The sequence below is a fragment of the Elephantulus edwardii genome, unplaced genomic scaffold (genome assembly GCF_000299155.1).
Source record: "Elephantulus edwardii isolate Elephantulus edwardi_28Jun2011 unplaced genomic scaffold, EleEdw1.0 scaffold00043, whole genome shotgun sequence".
In the NCBI taxonomy this organism is placed as follows: Eukaryota; Metazoa; Chordata; class Mammalia; order Macroscelidea; family Macroscelididae; genus Elephantulus; species Elephantulus edwardii.
In genome coordinates, this window is record NW_006399793.1 from 570,946 (window position 1) to 576,451 (window position 5,506).

Here is a 5,506-nt window from a genome sequence, read left to right on the forward strand (position 1 = left end):
ACAGAGACTAGAGAACTCTCTCATCATTATTACTACATTGAGCTAAATTGAACTTGCCTTTGTAAATGAGAAAAGGATATTACCATAATCTCATACTGAGTGTTTCTGGAAACTCTGTGAAATTGGCTTCTGTCTCTCTTCAGTGTAACCTATTCCTCTCACTTCTGGCTAAAAGGCACTTGGGAAGTAATGGATCGTCCTAATACTTTTCACTCCTCCATGGGCTTGATTCACCTCCTGACTGCCCCTCTGAGCTGCCAAGAGGACACCCTTCTCTGGGACTTTCTGCCTTTTGCTATTGCTGGCCTTCCAAACAGCACCAGACCAAATTGGGGTAAGTAATGGAGGTTCTCCTCTCTTGGATTTCCTGCTCCCTTTGGACTCTAGAAGTTCTGGCACCAGACCAGGAAAATCCCTCAGAGACTTAAGCCAGTCTCTCCTGACACTGAGGATGCCCATACCATGAGCAGACCTTCTTCTTATGAGGACAAAAGGAAATAAGGGATGACTTATTGCCTTTAAGTCTCTCTCTTTAGCTCTGTGGGAACCACCACTTCTTATCTCTTCTTCAATCATGGGAGCTAGCCAGTCCTGCTCTTCTTGGTACACACCACTTGGAGTGTCTCCTCTTCTCCCTTGACATGGCATAGCCACAATAAATAATAGGTCTCATAGCCCTATAATGGGATGCTCAAGTTTGACATTCTGAGATTTTAACAATCTCTGCATTTGCAAAGGCAATTAGTAAAAAATCCCCTTCAGGCCTTCTTTACACTCTCTGCCATTTATATTCTCTCTCTCTCTCTTCAGTAAACTCCTTTAACTCTAAATGTTTTCCCTTCCCTAATAAAAACTTCTTCCCTTTGATTTCATGGATCTCCCATGGGTTCTGCCCTTCCTCAGTGAACTTACAGTTATAAATAATATTTTTGTGTTCAGGTCTTTCATTCATAATGTCGCTCTGAGTCACCTATGACTTGACAGCACTTAACAATAACAACAAACAATTCTTTTAAGATTTCATTATACTAATAGTGGATAATTTGTCTGCCATTTTCCTCTATAAATAAATAAACAGACATACTTCTGTTATAAATGTTTGGCAGTTGGCAGCTTTCTATATTTTATTGTTTTTTTATATGTGCCATTGAGTAGGACCTGATCCATTCATGACCCTCCGGTGAGTCTCCAGAGGTGTCAGATTTTATAGGAGAAGATTGCCCATTCTTCTCCTGTGGAGCAACTGATGGATTCAAACAACATACCTTTGGAATTGTAAAACAGCTTCTTACCATTAGGCTACCAGTTGTTGTTATGTGCCGTTGAGTTGTTTGTGACTCATAGCGACCCTATGCACAACAGCCCTAAACCCTGCTCTATCCTGCGCCAACCGCACTACCTCTGACACACCCATCCCGATTACCCCAGTCACCGAATCAATCCATCTCATAGAGGGTCTTCGCCTCCTGCGCTGTCCCTCCACCCTCGCAAGCATAATGTCCCTCTCCAAGGACCCATCCCTCCTAGCAACATGTCCAAAGCATGTCAGACAAAGCCCCAGAATCCTTGCCTCCAAGAAGTAGCTTGGTTTAATCCTCTCCCAGATGAATCTGTTTGTTTTCCTGGCAGTCCATGGTACATTCAGTAATCTTCTCCAGCACCACAGCTCAAAGGCATCAACTCTCCTTCTGTCCTCCCTAGTCATTGTCCAACTCTCTGATGCATAACAAGCGATTGTAAAGACCATGGCCTGTATCAGGCACACCTTAGTCTCCAGAGAACACTGTTGCTCCTGAGTACTTTAGAGAGGTCCCTAACAGCAGACTTTCCCATCGCAATACGGTTTTTGATTTCCTGACTGCTGGTGCCAAGAGTGTTGACTGTGGAGCCGAACAAACTGAAGCTGTGAATAATCTCAATCTCTTCGCCATCCATCCTGATGCTGTCAATTGGTCCAGTGGTGAGAATCTTTGTCTCCTTGACATTGAGCCTCAGTCCATACTGAAGGGTGCAGTCCTTGACCCTTCGCAGCAAGTGCATGAGGTCCTCCTCAGTTTCAGCAAGCAGGGTTGTGTCATCTGCATTACGCAGATTGTTGATAGATCTTCCACCAATCCTGATGCCACAATTCTCCTCATAGAGCCCAGCCTCTCAGATAATCTGCTCTGCATACATGTTGAAAAGGTATGGAGACAGGATGCATCCCTGGCGTACACCCTTCCCAATTTTGAACCATGCAGTGTTACCCTGCTCTGTTCTGACTACTGCCTCTTGGTCCAAGTATAGGTTTTGCATTAGCACAATTAAATGTTCTGGGATTCCCATTCTTCTCAGAGTTAGCCACAGTTTGTTAAGATCCACACAGTCAAATGCCTTTGCATAATCAATGAAACACAGATAGACATTCTTCTGGTATTCTCTGCTTTCAGCCAAGATCCATCTAACATCAGCAACAATAAGAGAAAGAACATAGAAATAGTGTTACAAAATAGCGCTGTTTCCTATCATGGACCAATTGTTCTTTACAGACTTATAATTATTAATTTAGTTGAATTCATTTCTCACGTCACTGGAGATTTTTGGTAGAGAAATTAACATATTTATTTACAGTGTATTAAAAGATACCTGAAGTCCCAAAGCACTTAATTATCAATCAAATGAAAAGATACTTGATGAAACATGACTTAATTGCTTACCTGGTGTGTTGTTTTTTTTTATTGTAATAATAATGAAAGTTTACAGAATTCTTAGATTTTCATTTGCTCATTGTTATTGTTGATGTTATGTGCCATCGTGTTGCTTGTGACTCATAGAAACCCTGTGTACAACAGCTCTGAAACCTGGTCTGTCCTGTGCCAACTTTACTGCTCCAGTACACCTATTCTCATTACCCTAGTCACAGCATCAATCCATCTCATCAAGGGTCTCACTCTCTTTCTATGTCCCTCCACCCTTCTTTGCATGATATCCCTCTCCAAGGACTAGTACGTCCTTGCAACATACTCATAGTATGGCAGATGAAGCCTCAGAATCCTTTCCTCCAAGGAGCAGGCTGATTTCACCCTCTCTAGGATGAACATGTTTGTTCTCCTGGCAGCCCATGGTGTATTCAACATTCTTTTCCAGGACCACAGCTCAAAGGCATCAATATTTTTTTCTATCATCCATAGTCCTTGTCCAGTTTTCTGACTCATAGCAACCGATTGTGAAGATTATGGCCTGGATTAGGTGCACATTTGTCTCCAGTCTGGCATCATTGTTCTTCAGTATTCTGGAGGGGTCCTTGACAGCTGGTTTTCCCAGTGAAATACGTCTCTCTATTTCCTGACAGTGGTACCAAGAGTGTTGATTGTGGAGCCAAGCAAACTAAAGCTGTTGACAATTTTAGTTTCTCCACCATCTATCATGATGATGTAAATTGGTCCAATGGTGAAAATCTTTGTTTTCTTGATGTTAAGGTTTAATCCATATTGAAGGCTTCAGTCCTTAACCTTCTGCAGCAAGCACTTCAGGTCCTTCTCAGTTTCAGCAAGGAAGGTTGTGTTATCTGCATAACACAGGTTGTTGGTGAATCTTCCTTCATTCTTAATGCCACATTCCTCCTCATACAGCCCAGCTTCCCAGATGATCTGTTCTGCATATAGATTGAAAAGGTTACACACAAAAAAAGCCATTTCCTGTAAGTAGTCATGAGATTCCTTTTGATAGGAAAAAATACCCCCATGCTTTTAAGAACAAAGATTATTTGTCTCAGTTCTTTAATAACTTTTCTTTTTAAATGATTAATATTTCTCTCAACACAGTTGCTGTAGCAATGAAATTGCTAGACTCAAGGGACTCTATCGTATGTTTAAAATTTAATTTTTTTTCCGCTCTTAATTATCACCTGTCTCCTCTACCTGTTATTTGGTTGTTTCAACTCTTTCTCTAATTATAAGAAAGACATTTAAAAAAATAAGGATATGTTGTTATATTTAAAACACATTTCTAAGAATAAGCCAGCTGATTCACAAGGCCTACCTTACTATGCCCTTATTATCTATATGTTTTAGAAAATTTAGATCAAGGATATATTATTTCTTAATCTGTGGTCCTAAGTAATTAATTTGTTTCACAATTTGTCCTCATTCCAAAGTTCATAGTTGTAAGAGACGACACAAGTCAAAGGTTTTTCTTTCCTTTCTTATTTTTTTTGAAGGTGTATAAACTATTAACAGATGAGGCCTACAGACTTATTTCTTCTTGGACACACCCATCGTACGGCCCGACTGCCAGTGGTCTTGGTGTGCTGGCCTCGAACTCGAAGGCCCCAAAAGTGGCGTAGCCCTCTGTGGGCACGGATCTTCTTCAGTCGCTCCAGGTCTTCACGGAGCTTGTTGTCCAGACCATTGGCCAAAACCTGACTGTATTTCCCATCCTTTACATCTTTTTGTCTGCTCAAGGACCAGTCTGGAATCTTGTACTGGCGTGGATTCTGCATAAAGGTGATCACACGCTCCACCTCCTCTTCAGTAAGCTCTCCTGCCCTCTTGGTGAAGTCAATGTCTGCTTTCCTCAACACCACATGAGCATATCTTCGCCCTATACCCTTAATGGCAGTGATGGCAAAGGCTATTTTCCGCCGCCCATTGATGTTAGTGTTGAATACTCGCAAAATGTGCTGGAACTTCTCTGGGATCACTAGAGACATGGCGGCGGCAGCAACTGCGATGTGTAGGCCTCCGGTGGAAGAGCTATTTGCTTTCTTTTTAATTAAAACACAGTCCTTTAATTTTTTTAAACTTGAGATAACTTCAGGTAATAACTAGATAGTATGTTTATTGCTTCTCATTCATTGTGGTTTTGTTTCAAAATTCCAATAATTAAATTTATACTTATTCTTACAGTAAATTATAAAAAAAGAGAAATTAATCTATAGTTGTATTCTGGGGAAATGTTTTGTTGATCACTTCGAAAGCTGAAGAGGTGATGAGATTTTCCATATGATGAGTAGAATGACTAATAGTGAGGCTATTATCTAAGGAGTAGTTCCATTTCAGAATGCTAAAGTGGTCTTCTTTAATCTCTAAAGAAAATATTACAAAATGGAAATAATTTCTCTAGTCATAGAATCTTACTTTTGCTAAATATTTTACGATTTTCCTTCTACCCATTGCTGTATTTTGCGTAGATTATAATTTAAGATAATAATCATTTAAGATAAGTCCATGAGAACAAAATATGATGGAGAGTCTATCCCACCTGAGTTTATAAATTATCTTAAGAATAAGTGTGAAGCACTGAAGACCAATGATCAAAGATCAGAAGAGCTGTGGGATAATATTAAGGATATCATCCTTAAAAAGAGCACAAGGTCAATACTTCGGCAGAGGAGGAAAAAAACAAACCAAACCAAACCAAACAAACGAACCAAAAGGAATGTTAGAAGGGACCCTAAAATTTGCATTAGAGCATTGAAACAGAGGAGGGAGAAAACTGTTTAAAAGAGATATATAACTAGGTATTT

General features: G+C 40.2%; 1 pseudogene; it reads right to left on the bottom strand.

The window, feature by feature from the left end:
* Positions 1–4,232: 4,232 nt before the first annotated feature.
* LOC102861011 lies at positions 4,233–4,690 on the bottom strand (annotated as a pseudogene).
* Between the last annotated feature and the right edge of the window lie 816 nt (positions 4,691–5,506).